The 23,215-nt window shown below is 43.1% G+C and overlaps 1 protein-coding gene and 1 long non-coding RNA gene across 3 annotated transcripts in view; both read left to right on the top strand.

Annotated features, from left to right (window-relative positions):
- Positions 1–23,215, top strand: part of LOC309479619 (60 kDa lysophospholipase-like) — a 106,569-nt gene that overhangs the window by 27,412 nt on the left and 55,942 nt on the right. The window lies entirely within an intron of this gene.
- Positions 1,476–4,032, top strand: LOC309479715. The gene is made up of 3 exons (XR_014199398.1): positions 1,476–1,610; positions 3,263–3,309; positions 3,385–4,032. It is a non-coding gene; the product is annotated as an uncharacterized lncRNA (long non-coding RNA).

The raw sequence follows: 23,215 nt of genomic DNA, 5'->3' as shown, positions 1-23,215 counted from the left end.
AGCACCTTTTAATTTAAATGATCACAATATGTTGGGCTGCTTTCGCCCCTGCTGTTCTGTATGCGCCATTCTACAGAATTGGTTCAAAGTCAGAGTTTCAAACGTCTTGGAAAAAAAGGTGTCTTTTTCCACAAATTTTGTATGTATGCAAATTGTATAATATCAAAGGTACACATTTCTAGTAATTGTGCAGTTAATTATCATACCGCATTTTCAGAAAGTTTTGGAATATTTTTCCTCTCCCCAAATTTGTCACTACCAAAACACAATAATAAATAATTTAAAGCTGCAGTCCGTAGCTATTTTGGGTTAAAAATGATCCAAAATAAATTGAGCAAGTACATAACCAGCCAGTGTTCAAAACTAGCTGCTTGCCTTAGCTCAATTCAAATGCTGGTCTTCATGGGTGAAGAGCACCAAGGAATCCTCACGCTTGTGGGAAGAGTGAGGCACTCGGGAACTGAGCCGAAGTGAGCTAACTGTGTCCCGTTTGCTCAGCCTCGCGACTCCACTCCTTCCCTCAAAGATCGTGAGAGGAGGGGGAAGAGAACGAGAGAGTGACGGGGTGGGATTCAATCAGGCTTCAGGCTTTTTCGGAGAAAAGAGATTTCGGAGAAAGGGATTTCCCCCATAGCATCAGCTATTGAGCAAAGTTGAGAGACTGTTATCAAAAGGGAACAATATTTTAATCGGCCATCTCTTTTTTAAACATATTTCATCCTCTTTTATAGACTTGCTGACTGTAATCTCACTGGTCAGTTCTGTGAAAGTTTGTCTTAATTTCTACAATCATCAAACTCCTCACTGAGAGAGCTGGACCTGAGTAACAGTGACCTGCATGACTCAGGGGTGAAGCTTCTGTCTGATGGACTGAAGAGTTCTCACTGTCAACTCAACATACTTAGGTAAGAAAAACATATAATGGTTCACATGGTTATGAAATTAAAAATGCCTTCTGCTCCCGGTCCCAGGGGCGTCAAATGTAATAGGGGACACGTCCCTACCAATACCCAGCAACTACTGAATCGTCCCTAGCCATAACTTCGCAATTAAAGTGAAATGTGAAAATTGTGCAGTGTAGTCAGCTTATTTGATCATAACGGGAGTTTTTGCGAGATTGGTTAGTCATTGACTGCTTCAGTGATGGGAACGTTCTTTACTGGCTTTCTGTAGATAATTTATTCCCAATTTGAATAACACAATTTTTTTGGGTCCTCCTTGGGTCTGTATAAATAAAAAGTGGCATCAGAGAAACCTTAAACTTTTTGTCATGATAGTGCTTTTTCATAATTTATTCATAATTCATATACTTTGTATTTAAAATTACATTTATTTAATACAATTATTCAATTATTGTGTAAATACATTTATTCCACATTTGAGCAGCATTAAACAGATATATTTGACTCTGTGTGTGTGTGTGTGTGTGTGTGTGTGTGTGTGTGTGTGTGTTTGTAGATTATCTGGCTGATTATAGGCTGTTTTTTTCTGGCTTCAACTCTGAGGTCAAACCCCTCACACCTGAGAGAGCTGGATCTGAGCTACAATCACCCAGGACAATCATTAGTCAATCTGGTCTCTGATCCAAACTACAGACTGGACAAACTCAAGTATGTTCAACACTAACAAGCATCCCGTCATGTGTGTTTGGACATGTGTGCGTTATAAAGTCATTGAAAACTCTGTACATACAGTAGATTCCTGCATACAGCACATTTATACACAAACATACTGCAGAGTAAAATAAGGACGTGTCTTGAACTCTTTGACTGAAGATGATCTTGATTCAGATCAACAGCTGATTGTGACTCATAACAGCAGTATCTGAGAAACACACTCATGTCTCTGAACCCCAAACATAAATTCAAAGGTTGTTGCTGCTCTAGAAAGTAAATTATCATTGCTGTCAGAGACATGAAGCAAAAACAGATCCAAGATACAGACACAGAGATCACAGTCTAACTGAGAAAATGTATTTTTGACAGATCAGCTGAACAGCAAGAGATTTCTGCAGTTAGTAGATGAATATCAGTTATTGATTAAAGGACAATTCCGGTATTTAACACTTTGAGTCTATTTTGTAGCTTGTTTTGGATGAACAAGAGTGGTGGACAAAGACATTTTGACAATGGTTCCTGTCTCGACTTTTTGACTATTTTAGAATTGCCCATGACCACTTTAGAATGGGAGTCTATGGCCATGCACAAACATGTCCTTAAAACAACCCTTAACGTTCGTTTTCAAAACTGTTCAACTCACCGAGTGGTTAGTGGTGTTCGTTGATGATTAAAAACAAATATATCGGCGCAATGTATGATTTCAATCCGTTTATTTTTCTATAGTGGAACTATTTTTTCAGATACCTCACAACCGCGTATAAACTTCCGCTCTTCGGCAACTTCCGTTGCTCTGCTCACGCTAGCCTTCTGAGAGACAGAGAACCGAGCGAAAAGACCTAAAAGACTACAACCAAATGTAAACAGCCCCCTTTCCGTCTCCGGTAGCACAGTAATATCAACGAGCAATGAGTCCTCCAACGGAAATCAATGGGATTTTACAAAATGCCAAATAAAACACGGCAGAAACTGTATTTCGCTATGCTACTTGTTTTGGAACATCAACGAACACCACTAACCACTCGGTGAGTTGAACAGTTTTGAAAACGAACGTTAAGGGTTGTTTTAAGGACATGTTTGTGCATGGCCATAGACTCCCATTCTAAAGCGGTCATGGGCAATTCTAAAATAGTCAAAAAGTCGAGACAGGAACCATTGTCAAAATTTCTTTGTCCACCACTCTTGTTCATCCAAAACAAACTACAAAATAGACTTAAAGTGTTAAATACCGGAATTGTCCTTTAAAACACTTGCACAAATGAAAGGATAATGACACAAATGATCAGTGAATGTAAAGGTGAGTCTGTAGCTCAAGGCTTTAGGATCTAAACTAATGATAAAGGCTGTGAATCAGGAACTACATCCAATGCTGGACGACAAACAGAGGATCTCAAATGATCCTCATCAGAAGAGACATCGACCTGAGTTTGGAGATTTAGTTCACTATTTTCCAGGTCTTCTTAAGATACACGATAACTTTGTGTGACGAACAGACCAACATTTAAGTCATTATTACATGTTCATTATGAGCTCAGTTCAGACTAACATGAGCATTGAGATGAGAGAATACTTTTCAATGTAATACCCACTTTTATTTTTTATATAGAATCATTATGTAAATTGACTATGGCATCTTTTTTTAATAGTCTGGATCATGGCGGAAAGTTCAGGACTACAAAAGGACTAAAGAAATGTAGGTCACACACACTTAGTCTTAATCGATGTTTTGTTGCGTTATAAATGTTATAATCTCTCTTCTTGTGTTCAGATGCATGTGATCTCACCCTGGATTAAACATGGCAAACACTCGTCTCGCTCTGTCTGAGAGGAACAGTAAAATGACAAATGTGGAAGAGGATCAGCCGTATCCTGATCATCCAGAGAGATTTGATGAATTACCTCAGGTTCTGTGTAGAGAGAGTCTGACTGGACGCTGTTATTGGGAGGCTGAATGTAATGTGTGGGCTGATATATCACTGGCATATAAAGGAATCACCAGGAGAGGAAAAAGTGATGACTGTTGGTTTGGATACAATGAAAAGTCCTGGAGTCTAAACTGTTTTAATAACAGTTTCACTGTCAGACACAATAATAAGAGCACAGTAATATCTGCCCCTTCACATCCCTCTAACAGAGTAGGAGTGTATGTTGACGTGTCTGTCGGCACTCTGTCCTTCTACAGCGTCTCTGACACACACACACACTCACACACTTACACACATTCAACAGCACATTCACTGAACCCCTCTATGCTGGATTTGGGGTTTATTTTGGTGGTTCAGTGTCTCTGTGTGAGATTAAACAGCTTCCTGTGAGAAACTGAGACACACAGTTGAGTGAAAGAAACACACACATTATCTCTCTCTTTAACTCACACAGCTGTAAAACTCTTTCTCTCTTCTAATCTTATTTTCAGTGTGTACACTGTAAAAAAAAAAATTACATCCCCAAGTCAAAAATTTCAAGTGACCGATAACATCTACATTTTTCAATTAGTCTGACGTATTATTTCTCATTGAGCCAATGTTACCAGACTATTGCAACAAGAATTTCACTTGGGCCAATTGAAAAATTTAGATGTTATCGGTCACTTGAAATTTTTGATTTGGGAGGGTTAGAATTTTTTTTACAGTGTATTTAGAAACTCTCACACATTGACTTTGGTCTAAACACGACACACGACAGACTTTGCTGTGTTTTTATAACATCTGAATGCGGCTCAACAAGAGTTTTGTGTACACAGAGTCTCTGAGCGCCACCTGGAGGAAGATTTAGTTTCTTGCTCACAGGAAACAGTTCTTTGCAAGTGCTTGCTCTGTTACTATGGTAACTGAGGGTCGATCAGAGGTAATCTTTTAAGCACACTTCACTACAAAAGAGTTGAAGATGTGGATCAAACTCGTGTCAGATTTAGTCTTTGTAGAGACTCAATGATCAGGAGAGTTTGAGAATCTCAGTTATAGAGCTTGAAAACATTCAATGATCAGCTCGTGTCTTGAGCTCAACATTATTATGAGCTTATATTGTATCATCAAATTATGTTTTTTATCCTGTTTCTTCCTAATAATTTGCCATTTAAAAGAAAATTATCATTATAGGCCTATAATTAACTATCATACATTTTCTATCAATAAAATTCTATTTTTCTAAAAAACTAAAATATCGTATGTGTCTATCATTAAGTATGGGTCAAATCTGTTAGATAAGTAATATGTCAAATATTTATTATATAAATATAATAAAAACGATTGAGAGGTGAAGTTGCAGGACTTTAAGAACAGTTGATTTGATGGTTTGGTGTTTCAAGATGAATTGTACGGAGCCCCTAAAGGGACTTGGTGGTGGAATTTTTATTTATTTATTATTATTATTATTTTTTTAATCTTTTGCGCTCCCTCGCAAAACTTTTGCCGTCCCCCGAGAAATTTGGGTTCCCACGCAAAACCTGTTGTGAGTCCGGACAGACACTTCCTGTTTAATGTCCCGCTGTGCTTCACAGCTAAGTACGTTAATGGAGCGTTTCATAGTGTTTGTGCTTTAACTCAAATCTAAAGAAATGCGTTCAATGCTTAGGCTATCTCAAGGAGTTTAGTGAAGTTGGCAATATATTCACATATAAGTTCCCGGTTATCCGTGAGCTAAACGACACATGAATCACAGTAACCACTGCCCCCAAATCGTCCTAAAACTTTTTTTTAGAATTAGGAATGTTTTTATACCATTTTTATTTCTTGCCAATTGCATTCAGTGAGGCAAAGAATATTTATAAATCTTTACAAAAAATTCTCAAAAGAGGGCTTAGACATTACCGTAGCTTTATGTAAATAATACTTCCCTAGGAGAATTATTAAGTTTAACTTGTTGTCAATTGCCGATATGCACGGTTACTTCCTGGTTTTCAATAAGCCGATATTTTAATGCCGTTTTCACACTTACCTAATTTTCCAATAAAGCAGTTTTATTGATTGCAATAAAGACAAAAGCTAATGGGTACAAATAAAATAAGAAACAATGTCTGTAATTGAACACACCCAAATTTTTCCAGCACCTCAAATGTCATTTTTAATGTGATGACCAAAAACATTATTTGTTCATCCTTCTGACTCTGAGATTGTCCCTATTTGTAAAACGTACTCGGTTACTAACGTAACCTCGGTTCTCTCTAGAAGAGGGAACGAGTACTGCGTAAGATATCTTACGCTAGGGGAAAATCCTTTTTCCGCGAGATATTGAAGCCAAAAATTATCCTTAATTTTGTAATAATGCAAAACGCGTTGCGGCAGCATGCAGACATAGGCGAGTCAGCTCGCGCGCCTATTGGCTGCTCTGCGGCAACTGCAGCAGCCTATCGAGCGAGGCCTGGCGTGAGGCCAGACCCAATCAGGGCACTTCGCGCCCGCTGCGTCACGTCCCGCCGAAATGGGCGTGGTCTAGGCCTATAAATACCGCTCGCAGGCAGCTATTATCTGGTTTTTCATCATCGAAGCAACCAGAGCGTGTGCATGCACGGCAAGATACGCAGTAATCGTTCCCTCTTCTAGAGAGAACCGAGGTTACGTTAGTAACCGAGTACGTTCTCTTACGAGAGGTCTCTCGTACTGCGTAAGATATCTTACGCTAGGGGACCCAATGCAAAATGCCGTGCATGCTGAGATCTGACACCAAAGACCCAAGGGCGAAAGCCCGGGGTACATATAGTGCACAATCACTCAGGGAACTCACAGGGAGTCCGGGAAGAGGGAGGGGCGAAGCCGCACTCTTCCACATATGGCAGCGTCGCTGAGACGCGAATTTCATCATACAGACAGGGCGGGGTACGGCCTGAACTGATGGGGGAATGTGGGTCTTACACAGTTTGCCCAGGCACATCTCGTGCTGCTACTTTTTACTGTCGAACATTGAGCTGTGCTCAGTAGACGCAGCATTCTGAGCTGATCGCATCAGGTCAGACAATACTGGTAAACTTAGACCGACAGCAGCCTGGCCTGCAGGGCGGGAACCTCTAGGTTATAAAACCTTATAAATGTAGACGGGGAGGCCCAGCCTGCCGCCATACAAATATCTTGCAAGGCAATCCCACTTGACCAAGCCCACGAAGAGGCCATGCCTCTCGTGGAGTGCGCTCTGACACCCAAAGGGCACTGCATGCCCTTGGAGGCGTATGCCAGCGCTATAGCATCAACTATCCATCTGGATAGGCTCTGTTTCGACGCGGCTAGTCCCTTAGAACGTCCGCTAAACGAAACAAAGAGTTGCTCCGTCTGTCTGAAACCAGACGAGCGAGACACATAAGCTCGTAATGCCCTGACTGGGCAAAGGAGGCTCGCGTCTCTTTCCTCATCAGGGACCGGTAGGGCTGACAGGGAGATAACCTGCGCCCTAAACGGTGTGTTGAGGGATTTTGGAACATAACCGTGCTTAGGTTTGAGTATAACTTTTGAGTCATTAGGCCCAAACTCCATGCACGCCGCGCTCACAGAGAGCGCGTGTAGATCCCCTATGCGCTTCACTGAAGCAAGAGCCAGCAAAAACACCGTCTTGAAAGACAGGTGTTTCAAATCGATTGACTGTAAAGGCTCAAATGGCGCACCTTTCATGGCTTCCAGAACCGTAGAAAGGTCCCATACGGGGACTGAGGGAGGTCTGGGAGGATTCAGTCTCTTAGCCCCTCTAAGGAAGCGGATGACTAAATCGTTCCTTCCTATTGACTGACCAAGCGTTGTTTCTGAGAACGCTGCTATAGCCGCCACATAAACTTTGAGCGTGGAGGGGGCCCTGCCCTCATCCAACAGCTCTTGTAGGAAGGAAAGCACCTCCGTCACACCACAGTCTGTGGGTGACACACCACGGGCTGTGCACCAGCCCGAAAACACTGACCATTTCGAGGAATAGAGTCGTCTCGTAGACGGAGCTCTAGCCTGCGTGATCGTGTTTAATACTCCTTTAGGGAGTCCAACATGTACCCGTTGATGGCCCAGACATGAAGGGACCATAGTTCCGGGTGAGGATGCCAGATCGAGCCGTGGGCCTGTGAGAGGAGGTCTCCCCTCACTGGTACTGGCCACGGGGCAGTACTTGCTAACTGCATCACGACTGGGAACCAGGGTTGGTTTTTCCAGAACGGTGCCACCAGCAGTACTGAGCATCCTTCTTCCCTGATCCGTTCTATCACCTGAGGCAGGTGAGAGACGGGGGGAAAAGCATAGAGCGGGCGGCGGGGCCACACATGGGCCAGCGCGCTCCTGCTCTTGGAGAAAAATTCCTGACAGTGAGCGTTTTCTTGAGACGCAAACAGGTCTACTTCCGCTCTGCCGAATTTCTTCCACAGCAGTTGGACTGTCTGTGGGTGTAGAGACCACTCGCCTGCCGGAACATTGTTCCTGGACAGTCTGTCCGGTCCTATATTCAGGAGCCCTGGCACGTGCGCTGCTCTGAGCGAGCGCAGGTTGCACTGAGCCCATACCAGGAGGCGTTCTGCCAGCCTGTACAGGTTCTTGGACCTGAGGCCGCCCTGGCGATTTATGTAGGACACCACAGACATGTTGTCCGAACGGACCAAGACGTGGCGTCCTTTTATTTGGGGACAAAAACGCGTCAGCGCGTTGTCTACTGCCAGCATTTCGAGGCAGTTTATGTGCAGGAGCTTCTCCCGTTCCGACCACTGGCCGAAGAACGGTCTGCCCTCGAGCAGCGCTCCCCATCCCGAGGTGGACGCGTCCGTGGACACCACTTTCACCCTCGAGGAAGTCCCCAGGCTTACACCTGATTGGTACCAGTCGTTCGCTCTCCAGGGTTTCAGAGCTGTGACGCACTTCTGATTGACCCTGAGGCGAAGCGAACCGGATGCCCACGCTCTGCGTGGGACTCGCGCTTTCAGCCAAAACTGCAGCGGGCGCATGCGGAGCAGGCGCAGCTGGAGCACTGACGATGCTGAGGCCATGAGACCTAGCATCTTCTGAAATTTCTTGAGCGGAACAGACGCGCCGCAGCGAAACGAGTTCGCTGTGCGTTGAATGTCTACCGCGCGCTGTGGTGATAGTCGCGCTATCATGGACAGTGAGTCCAGTTCTGTGCCCAGGAAAGATATCTTCTGACTGGGTGACAGAGAGCTCTTCGCCCAATTGACACTGAGACCCAAATCCTCGAGGTGATCGAGTAAAATGGTCGTGTGTTCTATGAGCACTGCGCGAGATTGCGCTAGAATCAGCCAATCGTCCAAATAGTTCAGCACTCGCATGCCTCTCATTCTGAGGGGTGCAAGCGCCGCATCCATGCACTTCGTAAATGTACGGGGTGCCAGGGACAAACCGAACGGCAGGACTGTGTACTGATATGCCTGGCCCTCGAAGGCGAATCTCAAATATCGCCTGTGACGTGACGCTATCTGTATTTGAAAATACGCGTCTTTCAGATCTATTGACACAAACCAATCTCCTTGGCGAATCTGCACAAGGATTTGTCTGGTCGTGAGCATCCTGAACTGTCGCTTCACAAGCACTTTGTTCAGTTGCCTTAGATCTAGTATGGGTCTGAGACCCCCGTCTTTTTTCGGTACCAGGAAGTATCTGCTGTATAGCCCTCCTTCGCTTGAGAGAGAGGCTCTATGGCCCCTTTGCTCAATAGTTTCGCCACCTTGGCTCGAAGTAAATGTGCTACTTCTGTTTTTACCGTGGTCTCGACGCGCGCCACATAGCGGCGAGGGCGTCGGCGAAACTGCAGCGAATAGCCTCTTTCTATAATGTTCAGCACCCACTTCGAAACCCCGGGCAGCTTTGCCCATGCGTCTGCATGGATAGCTAGGGGTTGAATACGAAGCGCGCTCCGCTCGCTCAGCGATGGAGAAGCTTCGGCGTGCTGCAACACAAGCATCGCGCTCGTGACATTTGAGGCATGGGGCGCGCTGATAACAGCGGGCAGATTGCCCGCGCTCAACTCCTCTGCGGTGGTCAACCGCGAGGGGGAGGGCTGGGCGGTTCCCGTGGGAACTGTCATGTCTATGTGTGGATGTGGGCGCGGGACAGCGGGCACATTTATCACACCGAAAGCATCGTTCGCTTGCGTGAAGCGAGTGCACGTTGGTTTCGTTTTTACAGAAACCGTGAGACATGCATAACGCGGTGTTAGTGGGCACTGGGTAGTGGGCACATTCACCATGTTTGAAGCGCAACCGATCTGAGTCAGTTTTATGTGCGCGAGCCCTGTGTGACAGGCTGTGCTTGTGTGTAGGGATGGGCACTGGGCAGTGGGCATTCTTACTACACATGAAACACCATCGGCCGTGGCCGGGACACCAGAAAATACACTCTTTTGGGGATTTATCTGGGTAGCCGTGAAAACGGCATTTGTGTGCAGGCAAGCGGGTGACAGAACCGACTTGTTGGCTGCAGAAAACACTGGAACAGTAACATTTGCTGGAACTGGACGAGTGAATAGCTTTGGTGTGAGTCTGGCCGCAGCGGGACTTGAACACCGTTGTTTTCCTAGCTGTGCTAGGACGACTTCCGGGCTTCACCGTAATCCTAGGTCGCGGGCCACGCACGGCGGGGCGGCGACCGGATGAGCGGGAGCGCGGTCTCGCGCTTCGGGCCTGGCGGCGCTGTGAAGTGGAGGCAGTGGACGGTGGCTGTGGCTGTGAGCTCTGAGCAGACGGTTTCGCACGGCCTGCTGCAGAGCTGGAGCGCTTCGGGAGGAAGTGCTTCATAGCCTGTGACGCTTTCTGTACCTCTGCGAATCTCTCCGCGAAATCCTTGACGGAGGATCCAAAGAGGCCTGTGGCGGAAAGCGGGGCGTCGAGGAACGCGGTGCGCTCAGACTCGGCCATTTCCGAGAGCGTCAGCCAAAGATGTCTCTCAGTCACGGTGAGAGAGGCCATATTCCGTCCAATGGCTTGCGCTGCAGACTTAGTAGCACGGAGAGCGAGGTCCGTGGCACTCCTTAAGTCCGGCACGCAGATCGCGTCAGGTCCTTCCTCATCCAGTTTACGGAGGAGATCGGCCTGGAAGATCTGAAGCGTTGCCATGGTGTGCAGCGCTGACGCAGCTTGCCCGGCGGCGGAGAAAGCGCGGCGGAGCAGGCTTGACGTCGTGCAGCAAGCTTTAGAGGGTAGGGCCGGCTTAGCACGCCATCCAGCGGAGGGCGGGCATAAGTGGGCCGCTATCGCCTCTTCGACTGGCGGCAGCGAAAGGTATCCTTTGTTCTTGGCATCGTCAACAGCGGAGAATGCCAAAGAAACAGCAGGACGCACTCTAGCCGAATAGGGGGCGTTCCAGGACTTGGCGACTTCTTCGTGTAACTCAGGAAGAAAAGGCGCCGGTCTGGACGCAGGCGAAGCGCGCTCCCCAGGCAGGAAAAATCCATCCAGCCGGTTGTGAGCGGGCTGCTCAGGCGAAGACCACTCAAGGCCGAGGCTCGCCGCGGCCTGTGCGAGTACTCGCATGAGCTCCGTCTCGATGGACGCTCTCTTGCCTGACGACGTGCGGGCAGGGGGCGTGGGGTCCTCAGAGCCCGCCCAATCCTCACTGCCTGACGCCAGGATAGAGCAGGAATCATCCTCTCCCAGCAGGGCTTCCTCATCCACGATGTCAACGGAAGCGGCGGCAGACGGCAGCCGCTGTCCGTCAGGAAGCGAGGCTGACGAAGCCGGGGAAGCAAGCGGGCGAACCGGCGAGCTTTGGCGGCTGAGGGAGGGTTCCGGGGCCCGCTGGGCACGGCGCTTTTTACGGCGCGACGCCGCGGCGGGCGGGGGAGCAGTATCGGTGAAGAAGGCTAGGCGAGTCCTCAGAGTCGCCATTGCCATCAGCTCGCAGTGAGGGCAGCCGCCGTCAGCGAGCGCGAGAACTGCATGTTCCTCACCCAGGCAGGAAACGCAAACCACGTGGCGGTCCCCGTCGCTGAGTGTGGCTCTGCACGAGCCGCAGGAAGGCATCTTTAAAAAGACGCTAGCTCTTTTAGAATGTGTGTCGCGGCGGCGACACACACACACAAAAGTACAGTGTAATAAGGAAAGGATATAAGCGCCGGAAAGCGCAGCAGGAAGGCAGGAAGGCGGCCCGGCCAGCGACTTCAGTGACTCGTCCCGCTGAAGGTGCTCTCTCTCAGACGGCGCGGCTTCTTCTCCAGCTCCAGCGATGCGTGTGCTTCGCTTGAAGGATGAAAAATCAGATAATAGCTGCCTGCGAGCGGTATTTATAGGCCTAGACCACGCCCATTTCGGCGGGACGTGACGCAGTGGGCGCGAAGTGCCCTGATTGGGTCTGGCGTCACGCCAGGCCTCGCTCGATAGGCTGCTGCAGTTGCCGCAGAGCAGCCAATAGGCGCGCGAGCTGACTCGCCTATGTCTGCATGCTGCCGCAACGCGTTTTGCATTATTACAAAATTAAGGATAATTTTTGGCTTCAATATCTCGCGGAAAAAGGATTTTCCCCTAGCGTAAGATATCTTACGCAGTACGAGAGACCTCTCGTAAGAGAACCGAACGTTTCAAGATGTAGGAAATCAAACATTTGATAGAAAACACTTATTTAAAAAATAAAAAAAGACATTAATTACCACTATAATCAGTAGATGGTGGCAGAGGAGCATTTATTTGCTTATATTAGCCATTTTCTGTCATATTTTTGACACATTTAGCTTTAGAATAAATAGCTTACAAATAGCAAATAGTTGATGCTTTTTTCACATGAAAATGTGAAAACTGATGGTCATATTGAATTTTGCTGAGGAGGATATGTCTTTTTATGCCATCTAACATTTGAGTAATTAAATTAATGCTAGGCCTGACAATTTAAATGACTATATTCTGATTATAAACTTATTGGTGCTGTTAAAGCTACCTCAGGACAATGAAGATATTAGCACACCAACAAGTGACATTTAACTGAAAGTTTTCTAGCTATTATTGCGGAAGTTCTTAAGAACGTTTCATGCATATGGTCAGTTAGTAAATTGTTGGTATGTGTCACAGAGCTACCCTCTGTTCCCTGTGTTCCCCTTGTTAGCCCTTTCTAGAAAACACATACTTGGGTTTTTAAAAGACTCTTTATTTACCTTGATGTACCAGCGAAGAGAGAGATGGATTAACCACAGACCCACACAACCATACACCTACAACTAGACTATTGTGTCTCAGACTGGCCACCTGAGCACTAACCCGGAGGACATTTATGTAGTGATGTGACATTTGAACCGAGGCGTCGGAGCTTGTGTCGAGAAAAAATGGGCATGCCAGATGAAGCCGCGATTCGAGGCTTGTGTTGTTAACGTGAAAATCACGTGACTATTGACAAACGAGGCCTCGGTTTGTTGTGGATACGTCATCGGTTCGGTCTGAGTGTCTCTTGCGGATAAAGGGGGTTCGAAACTCGCGCCACCTTGTGGGTGTTGTCAGGAGTAGTAGAAGCAGTTGTAGTAGTGTCAGAGAGTTGGAGAACTCCCATTGTCATTGTCGTTATTGTGTCATATATGTGTTAGGGCTGTATATTATTACATTATATCAGGTTAGAATAGTTATAGTATATTGTTATTATTAATTATAGTAGGCCTAGCTATATTATAGTCTTGTTATATTAATTAGATAAGATTATTTTGATTGCTTTGGATTTTTGGATCTGGACTGGACTGCTTTTTTATTTGGATTGCCCTTTTGGATTTGTTTGCTTTTTGTGACCTCTTCCTTTTTCCTGGCGATGGAGCCAGCAAGAAAGAGGAAATGATCCCCTGTCTGGGGTCAACAGAAGCATCAGTATCCTTATTAATACCAGCTGGCACTGGCATTTGTATGTTCCCCTGCATCCTCTGTGGCTGGAGAGGTTTTGTCCAAGAAGAGGAATCGTCTAAACCCCAACACACTTGAAAATTTTTTCCAATCCCATAAGCACAACACTGCACTAAAACTAGTAACAGTTCACTGCACAAACCCCCCCAGAAACAATTTTGTTTTGATACATACATTCAGTTGATACATACCTCTCTCGTCTCAGTGCGTGCACTCAATCGCTGTGGCGCGCGGCGACACTTTGATAGCACTTAGCTTAGCCCAGTTCATTCATTAGGGTCCAAACAGAGATGAAGTTAGAAGCGACCAAACACCTCCACGTTTTCCTATTTAAATACAGTTACACGAGTAGTTACATGACCAAGTATGGTGACACAAAATAAAACGTGGCGCTTTTCTAAGCGGGTAGAAAGGATAACTATAATGTATGGCGGAATAGCACTTGGGAGCACTTCGACTCGGTGCAGTAAAAAGTCACGTTGGTTCTAGTGACAGAAGTGAGAGGGAGAGGGGGAGAGGATTTTTCAGGCGTGACTTTTGCACGCACTGAAACGAGAGAGGTATGTATCAACTCGTCTTAGTTAAGGGAATAAAAAACGGTGGAGTGTTCCTTTAAGCTTTCCACAAACTGTTGATTATCACCTGGATCAGCATACATGGTGGTGGCCATCTTGATTTGAGTAAAAGACTGGAATGGACTTGTTTCATGCTTTTTATACCTGTGCTGTGTTGCATCATGGGAGTGGGAGATACCAAGTATCGTGGGTAAGGGGGTGGTATTGTTTGGATGAAGTTATTGATGTTTACTTCCTCTAATTATTGTTGAACTGAAGTTTGTGCTGTGTTATTTAAATTTGTGTGGTGAAGGAAATGGGGTTATTTGATCTTTTAATACTTTTACTTGATCTTTAACACATGTTCATGGTCTTTAATACTTTCCCCTGTGATTATTGCTGAGAAATGGTTGTACCCATGTGTATAAATTCTCACACAAGGAAGTGGTCAGGGAGGCTAGGACTGGTGGTAGTGAGTGCAGTATCTGCCGAGTACTCTGATTGAATGGGTATACCTGATAGTTAGTTAGTTAGTTAGTTAGTTAGTTAGTTAGTTAGTTAGAAAAAAAATTCCTTTTGAATTTTTCGGCACCTGTGAGCACTTTGCTGGCTTGGGAGAACCTAAAATAAACATAAAACTGCATTTAACGTCCTCCATGTGTTGTTTTGAAGAACTCTGGCTGATCTGTGACAGAATGAATCTCATCATTACTATTTAGCAAATCTGAAACAAAAACAATTCCCTTATAATAGCATTTTTTGGAATGGACTTGCTCATTAAGGTTTTGTGCTTCTGTCATAAACAATTTTGTGTTTTTTATTCTATGAAAATACATAATAGCACATTCAGACATCTGATTGTTTCTATGCCCAGTCCTTTGACTTGTTATATTACTTTATTGTTGATGTGTGTGTGTGTGTGTGTATAGCAGGCCTATATAACTATAGGATATATATAACTTTGAGGATTTTAATGTAATAAAACCAAACAGGCTGATGTGAGATTAAACAACATTATTAGGGTGTGTTCACACTTGGCGTCTTTTTTTGACAAGAAAAAGTTGACGGGGGCGCTTTTTTAGTAAAAAAAAAAACAAAACAAAAAAAACTTGCAGCGTTTGGTTCCAAAAAGCTGTCAACACTCCCGTTTTTTCCAGGAGTCTCCCTTATTTCACACACCCATCTCCCGCCCCCTCACGTTTTTTCCGGGAGTCTCCCTTATTTCACACACCCATCTCCCGCCCTCTCCCGTTTTTTCCAGGAGTCTCCCTTATTTCACACACCCATCTCCCGCTCCCTCCCATTTTTTCCGGGAGTCTCCCATATTTCACATACCCATCTCCTGCCCCCTGCCGTTTTGTTATTTATTTCTCCCGGGAAACTCCCGTAATTTGTATGGCCCGAACCTCGTTATATGAATAATCACATCAATAGATTATTCCAATGTTGTCCAGTTGCCAGATATTAATTATAATAATAATTCATTACATTTTTATAAGCGCTTTACATATAGGGGGGAATCTACTCAATCACCACCAATGGGCAGCATCCACCTGGATGATGCGACGACAGCCATATTGCACCAGAACGCCCCCCACACACCAGCTTATTGGTAGAGAGGAGACAGAGTGATCAAATCAAATCAAATCAAAATTTATTTATATAGCACAATTCAAACATCAAAGCAATTCAATGTGCTTTACAAAGAAAAATAATAAAGAAACAAATAAAAACATCATAATAATCGTACAAGATACACAGACACAAGAAAAAAAGGGATAAAAATGCATAAGAAACTGTAAGGCTGAACAGTATAGCAAGGTTTAAGAGCTCAATCATAAGCACGTGAAAAAATAAATGTTTTTAATTTAGATTTAAAAATCAACACATTTGGGGCGCATCTAACATCTTCTGGTAATTTGTTCCAGTCGTGTACAGCAGAGACGCTAAACGCAGCTTCTCCATGTTTTGTTCTAACTCTTCGCTCCACTAGCTGACCTGAGTTCATTGATCTAAGAGTCCTGCTTGGTTTATATTTTTCAAACATTTCCGAAATGTTTTCAGGTCCTAAGCCATTCAGCGCTTTATAAACTAAAAGCATTACTTTAAAAACTATTCTATAACTGATTGGGAGCCAATGTAAAGTTTTAAGAACTGGAGTGATGTGCTCTATTTTCTTAGTCCCGGTTAATAATCTAGCAGCAGCATTCTGAATGAGCTGGAGCTGCTTTAAAGTCTTTTTCGGAAGTCCGGTTAATAGGCCATTACAGTAATCAACCCTACTTGAAATAAAAGCATGGATGAGTTTCTCTAGGTCTTTTTGAGGCACCAAGCCTTTGATTCTAGAAATATTTTTCAAATGATAGAAAGCTGTTTTGGTGACCGCTCTGATATGGCTGTTAAATGTAAAATCTGAATCTATTATAACACCAAGATTACGCACTTGATCCCTTGTTTTAAAGGCCCTAGAATCTAATTCTTTAATAATACTTGTTTTTTTATTTTTGTTGCCAAACACAATAACCTCAGTTTTATCTTGGTTTAGTTGTAAAAAATTTAGATTCATCCAGGTTTTTATTTGGTCTATACAGTGGCATAAAGAATCTATTGAACTGTTATCATCAGAATTAAGAGCCATATATATTTGAGTGTCATCAGCGTAACTATGGTAATTAATGTTATTGTTATGTAGAATCTGGCCTAAAGGTAACATATAGAGATTAAACAGAAGCGGTCCAAGAACTGATCCCTGTGGAACTCCGCATGTCATGCCAACCCTATCAGATTCAGAGTTTCCGATGGTAACAAAGTAATTCCGACCACACAGGTACGATCTGAACCAATCAAGGACTGTCCCAGAGACTCCTACCCAGTTTTCCAGCCTATCTATAAGAGTTCTATGATCTACAGTGTCAAATGCTGCACTGAGATCTAATAGAACCAGAACTGTTATTTTACCAGAATCAGTATTGAGCCGTATATCGTTTGAAACTTTAATTAGGGCAGTTTCAGTACTATGTTGTGGACGAAAACCTGACTGAAATTTATCTAAAAGACCACTTGAAGACACAAACTCATTTAGTTGAATAAAAACAGCCTTCTCAATAATCTTGGCTATAAAAGGGAGATTTGAAATAGGTCTATAGTTGTTCATTATAGAAGCATCCATTGTTCTCTTTTTTAATATGGGTTTAATGGCAGCTGTTTTCAAGGACGTAGGAAAAATGCCTGATTGCAAAGAACTATTAACAATTTGGTGCAGATCTACTGCTATAGAGCTAAATATTGTTTTTAAAAAATCTGAAGGCAGTATGTTTAAACAGCACGTGGAAGATTTAAAATGCCTAACTATTTCTTCTAGGAGTTTTTGATCGATTACATTAAAATGTGACATAGTAACCAAGTTATGTCTTGGTGGTTGTAGTGATGGTAGAGAATCAGTGTTAGACTGTGTAGTACTAATAATCCGTCTAATATTTATAATTTTTTCACTAAAATAACATGCAAATTCATCACATTTCCTAGTGGATGTAAATTCTGGTGCTATTTGCTGTATTGGATTTATAAGCTCGTCAACCATGACAAATGGAGTGCGGGTATTATTAATACTATTATTGATCATTTCCGATATGTGTTGCTGTCTGGCTCTGCGTAACTCATTATTGAAATTGCCAAGGCTTTGTTTATAGATGTCATAGTGAATTTGTAGTTTAGTTTTCCGCCACTTGCGTTCTGCTTTCCTACATTCTCTTTTAAGGGTGTTTACCACCATGGTGGTTCTCCATGGTGATTTCTGTTTGCTCATATTTCTCTTTACCTTAACCGGTGCAACACGATCTATGACATTCAATACTTTAGCATTAAAATTATCCAAGAGAGCATCAACTGACTCAGCACTTATTGTAGGGGATCTGGCTATAGCTTCTATGAACTGAGCGCTGGTACTCTCAGTAATGTACCTTTTCTTAATAGAAACAGAGTTTACTGGCAAATTCAGGGTAGTAAATGATTCAAAAAAGACACAAAAATGATCAGACAGGGCAAGATCTTTAACCATAACAGATGAAATATCAAGACCTTTAGAGATAACCAGATCTAAAATGTGACCATGAGTATGTGTACGCTCTTTCACATGTTGAATAAGATCAAAAGTGTCTAAAAGTGCAAAAAGTTCTTTGGCATTATTATCTGTACTATTATCAATATGAATGTTAAAATCCCCTGTAATGATAAACAGCTTAGAATCAACCGATATAATAGAGAGTAATTCAGCAAAATCATCAATAAAATTAGCAGAGTATCGTGGTGGTCTATAAATCGTTAAAAATAGAATTTTGGGAGTGCCCTTCAATGTAAAACAAAGATATTCAAACGAAGAAAAATAACCTAATTTGTTTTCTTTACACTGATATGTATCTTTAAATAAGGCAGCCACCCCTCCTCCTTTCCTACCATTTCGACATGTAGTCATATAGCCAAATTTTTCAGGAGCTGTCTCATTAAGGATAGTAGCACAACTGTCCTCTGTAAGCCACGTTTCAGTGAGAAACATGAAATCTAAATTATAAGATGATATAATATCATTTACCAAGAATGATTTGTTGGCAAGGGATCTGATGTTAAGTAAGGCCAATTTAATAGATATAATAGGGGATCCTAAACTAGTAGGTTGACGTAGTACAGTTAACAAATTAGCCAGGTTTATTTTATTAGTTACACGCTCATTATGATTCCTTCTATTTCCAATCAACACAGGAATAGAGATATCGGGTCCTAGCTTGTACTCAACAAAGTCAACATAACTATTTTCACAATGGCAGGGACCCGAAAAACATCACTTAGTGCTTTTTGTGCTCTGTGGAATTAGAGGACAAGATGGTTGAGGATGTGGCATTTGTCTAAGCGCTCGTTTTGAACAGTGGGGTGAGGTGGGACATAGAGAAAGTTGAGCTCTGCTCTCTTTGGTTAGAACTAGTTCCCTGATTGATGAGTGTGTTGGAAAAAAGGAGGCTGTATGTGATAATTGCGGGGGATGTGAATGAGGAACTGGAAGAACTGGGATGAGTGAGTGGATACTCTGCCTATGAATACTGTCCTTCATGCTTAACTTATTGGGGAATGACATCCCAATATCGTAACATATGTTAGCACCAAGCAAACGGCACCCCGTGGTGTTTGGATGAACCCCATCCGATCTAAAACGGTCCTTACAGTTCCAAAAAATATTAAAATTGTCAATAAACCTTATCCCATGTTTGAGGCAAGCCGATGCCAGCCACGTGTTCAGCCCAAGGAGTCTGCTAAAAGATTCAATTCCTTTCCCCACGGTTGGAATGGGGCCTGAGATAAAAACTTGTCGTTGAAGCTTAATTATTTCCTTCAATAGCATAGAGAAATCCTTTTTTAGGATCTCAGATCCAGTTTTCCTTTGTAGAATGTCAAAAAAAACAGTGTGAATAATAATCTGCATGTTGCTTGGATATGCGGAGAGAATAATTGGCAGCATTTCTGTTAGCTCTCTAACCGATGTATCAGCCAATGAAGTGATGAAGCCAATGAGTATTTATATATTGGGATGATTAGGAGACCATGATGGACAGAGGCCACTGGGCAAATTTGGCCAGGATGCCGGGGTTACACCCCTACTCTTTCGAAAGACATCCTGGGATTTTTAATGACCACAGAGAGTCAGGACCTCGCTTTAACGTCTTATCCGAAGGTTTAACGTGCTGGCCTCACTAACACCTCTTCCAGCAGCAACCTGGTTTTCCCAGGAGGTTTCCCATCCAGGTACTAACCAGGCTCAACCCTGCTTAGCTTCAGTGGGCATATTGTATGAAACGCATCTCTCACAATCTACACATCATACAAATTTCAACCCATTTGTGACCTCAACCTGGTAGAACCCTACAACCCAGTTGCGCTGTTGATGTCTGGTAGTAGACGTGGGAAGTTAAATCAAGCATCACTGGTAGAAATGGGACGAGAAGACTCAGTGGTAAATATTTAAAGGGGTGGTTGATTATGATTTCACTTTTCTAACTCTCGTTAGTGTGCAATGTTGCTGTTTGAGCCGGGATAAGCAGCTCATTTGCATTTAAAGGGACACACAAAGCGTTTTTACTGACCCTCAAAAAGGGACAATTTTAACATGCTGTAAAAAAATTATCTGTGGGGTATTTTGAGCTAAAACTTCACATACACACTCTGGAGACAACAGAGACTCATTTTACATACAGTAAAAAGGGGCATTATACCACCCCTTTAACGCACACACGACGCACAGAAAGACACGCGCCAGAATCAAGTACTCTTTCGGCTTGAAACGAACAATAACACACGCAATTATGCCATATTGTCTGTTTTGTCACGTATCCTTATAACAGCAGTCTTAAGTGATTTAAATAACGTTTTAAATGAACGTTTTTTAAACGAGTCATAAGCTGTTTCGTTGTGACGTCATGACGAAACATTAGCATATTGCCCGCCCACTTATTGCTCGCGCAGACACCAGAGAAAACTTGAACGCCCTCAAACACTGCAGCTGATTCCTGTGGATACTGGAGAGCATCATGTCGAGAAGACACTGTGCTCTACAATGTGAAGGTAAAGCCAGTTTTTTAACCAGAGTTGTGAGAAAATGACGCATGTGTGTCTCTGTCAGCAGTGGCTGATCTTAAAGTGACAGCTGTCTGCCATTGTTTTGCGTGTCTCGCGAATGCCCGGCCCAGAGTCCTCCAATGACTGTTTGTATTAATGTTGTTTTATTTATGTCTTCTTTAGTTTCTTATTGGCTGAGCTGGGGAAGTCAGGCTATAAAGCGAGAGGGAGGCGGCTCTTGGCCGGCAGCCAGCTTGTTCAATGCTATTTCGCCATGTTTACCTTTTATTCTTAGTTTGTAACTTTAGTTAGGAGCGGGGAGTCTCAGCTTGACTTTATTAGTTGGGTTGTTTTTCTTTTTCCTCTGTTGCTGAGTTCCCGGTCTCTCATATTTTGGCTACTTTTGTGAGTTGTTTGTGTTGTAATAAATACTTTATTTGGATCACGCTAGTCGTTGTCCATCTCTTATGTTATGTGTCCCTGAATCCTAGACATTTATATTAGGGACCGTAACAGTCATTAATGTTAATCAAAGAACGGAGGTAATAGAAAATCCCTTACTGCTCTTGACTAAAGAACTTTTGTAGCTTTAATAAGGATTCAACTATATATAATTTATGCATTGCAAAGTTTGATAACTTTATTCAAATTCTGCATATTTCCTACCTGTTAGACAGGTAGGAAGGGCACAGGTAAATGTGATATTTAATATAATGGGTTTATGTGAGGATTGTTTTTAAGTTCACTTAAATTAAAAGTTGGGCAGTAAAAAAAACAACTGGCTTTACCTTCACATTGTAGAGCACAGTGTCTTCTCGACATGACGCTCTCCAGTATCCACAGGAATCAGCTGCAGTGTTTGAGGCCGTTCAAGTTTTCCCTGGTGTCTGCGCGAGCAATAAGTGGGCGGGCAATATGCTAATGTTTCGTCATGACGTCACAACGAAACGGCTTATGACTCGTTTAAAAAACGATTTATTTCATTGACACAGAGTCGACTATTAATTTTGAGAGACACTAACTTTATATACGGTGCACTTTCAGATTTAAAACTCTGCAGGATGTTTTCATTCACTTAGAACTTGTTACACACTACATAAAAGGTAATTTTCAAAAATCCATAATAGGGGCCCTTTAACATAAATTAGAGTCAGGTCTGTGTTTGTAGGAAGTCATGGCAATTTTTGTGATTTGATTAACCTTCAGAAAACTTGTAAGGATCATGTTTGTGGTGGAATTATGTTTCAGGTGGAAACAGACTCAGTCAGGGCCCTTTACAAAAGGAGCCTAGAACTAGACTACACACTAAAGGAGCTGAACTGAGAGCTGAGGACACTCCAATAAATAAATTGGAGATCAAACAGCTGGAAAAAAACAGATCACAGTATGTGAACTTATTTAACCAAGTAACACTTTAGTATGAATATTTATTAATGCAACTTTCTCTTGCTCTCTTTCTCCCTTCCATGCCACAAAACCAATAAAACAGTTTGAGACCTATCTGCAGTTTCAATGTGCTTTTATTAAAGTGGTCATGAACTGGCTTTTTAAATTTTTTTATATTGTTTTCTGAGGTCAACTTATGAAGTTCGCTTGCTTTCTGATGGAGGCTATATTGTGCAGATTGGCACATGCAGCCACTATCTCTGATGCCCGCTCTGGTGATACACTTAAGCACCAAAATCAGTTGAAACGTGCCTTTGGGATGCCAAAGGTCATCTCGATCTTGGCCCTGGTTTTACTGAGGGCCACATTGAAGCAGTTTTGTGGCCCTGTATAAGGGTCAGAATAGGGGTTAGCAAAAACCTCTGGCATGCATAACCCCTGTCTCCTACCAACAGCCCATCGAAAAAGCTCTGCCACAGAAAAGGGAAAATTGTGTAGGTTTTGCTGTCACAATTAAAATGAACACTTTAAAGTGTTTTGTACTGTACCAAATTTAACTTGCCTTCCTCAAAGCGCTGACACAACACAGACACATTAGTGAGTCATGCACTGAGCCAGGTCATTTGGCATTCAAGCTTGTGATCATACATTCATGATCACAAGTCATCTGCAGATTAAATGTTCAGTAGATCATCTGTTAGTGTTACTATTAATTTAAAGATTCATCTCACTGAAAATAAAAATCATCTCACATGTAGGCCTATATGAACATTAAGGCTATGAAAGAACCTTCTTTTCACATAATCTGCCTCATTTTCTCCTAGAGCAGGGGAGATTGCAACATGTGTCCAGTCTATTGCTCCAATGACTCTAGGGAACCCTATCATAAGATTAACAGAATAATAATAAAAAGAAGAGATTTTAAATCATTCTTAACATGTACTGTATTATATAGTACATTTAAGTGCTCTAAATGAGATCTGCTTTTTGAAAGAAAAATAAATAAATGTAAAAGGTTATATTTGTTCATGTGATGTCACCCTATCAATTTATCTTACCGGCAATTTTATAAAAGCCCTCTTTTATGGACATGGTCGATAAATTTCACATAGCCTCTACACACATTGATTAACAGCTTGCTAGTTAGTCATTTACCTCTGTACTTCCACAGGTTTCGGTAGGCAGAAGCAGTGACAAAGCTTAGACACTTTTTCATTCTGAAACTGAAAAAGGTGATAGATGCAGCTTGTGATGCTTGTTGGGGAACACAGCTTGGTCTAATAGAG

The sequence above is a fragment of the Leuciscus leuciscus genome, assembly GCF_965113295.1.
Source record: "Leuciscus leuciscus genome assembly, chromosome: 17".
In the NCBI taxonomy this organism is placed as follows: Eukaryota; Metazoa; Chordata; class Actinopteri; order Cypriniformes; family Leuciscidae; genus Leuciscus; species Leuciscus leuciscus.
This window is presented reverse-complemented; position numbering and strand designations above follow the sequence as displayed.